A 1,116-nucleotide genomic window follows, 5' to 3' on the forward strand; every position below is an offset into this window, starting at 1 on the left:
CATTACTCTGTATTTAAATTATGTAAGTGCAAGGAGTGTTCTGACTAAAACACATTTAGGCCCCAGCGAGTTTTAAAATACCATCTGTTGGCCAGGCTCAGTGGCCCACACCTATAATCCCAGCATTTTGGGAGGCCGAGGCGGGTAGATCGCCTGAAGTCAGGAGTTCAAGACCAGCCTGGCCAACGTGGTGAAACCCCGTCTCTACTAAAAATGCAAAAACTAGCTGGGTTTGGTGGTGCACACCTGTAGTCCCAGCTACTCAGGAGGCTGGGGCATGAGAATTGCTTGAACCTGGGAGGCAGAGGTTGCAGTGAGCCAAGATCACACCACTGCACTCCAGGCTGGGTGACAGAGTGAGACTCTGTCTCAAAAAAGTACATAAATAAAATAAAATATCATCTGTTAGGCTGGGTGTGGTGGCTCATGCCTGTAATCCCAGCACTTTGGGAGGCTGAGGCAGGTGGATCATGAGGTCAGGAGTTCAAGACCAGCCTGGCCAAGATGGTGAAACCCTGTCTCTACTAAAAATACAAAAATTAGCCGGGCGTGGTGGCAGGTGCCTGTAATCCCAGCTACTCGGGAGGCTTGTGGCAGAGAATTGCTTGAACCCAGGAGGCAGGGGTTGCAGTGAGCCAAGATCAGGCCATTGCACTCCAGCCTGGACGACAGAGCGAGACTCCATCTAAAGAAAAAAAAAAATCATCTGTTACATTTGGAGAGTAATTCAGTCATTAATGTTTCCCAGTCATAACAAAAGGATCTGTCCTCAGAGAAGGACATAAAGAAATCCAATTCTTTTTCCTTTATGGTCTTGAATGAGTCACTTAACCCTTTGGTGAAGAGGGGAGGAGGACTAGATTGCTTGAGGACCCTTTTTGTTTTCTGTTTGTTTGTTTTGAGACAGGGTCTTGCCCTGTCGCTCAGGCTAGAAGTGCAGTGGCGCAATCATGGCTCACTGCAGTCTTGACCTGGGCTTAAGCAATCCTCCTGCTTCAGCCTCCTGAGCAGCTGGGGCTATAGGTGTGTGCCACCACACTCTGGCTAATCTTTTCTATTTTTTGTAGAGACGGGGTTTTACCATGTTGCCCAGGTTGATCTTGAACTCCTGGGCTC

Source organism: Pongo pygmaeus, chromosome 4 (assembly GCF_028885625.2).
Source record: "Pongo pygmaeus isolate AG05252 chromosome 4, NHGRI_mPonPyg2-v2.0_pri, whole genome shotgun sequence".
In the NCBI taxonomy this organism is placed as follows: domain Eukaryota; kingdom Metazoa; phylum Chordata; class Mammalia; order Primates; family Hominidae; genus Pongo; species Pongo pygmaeus.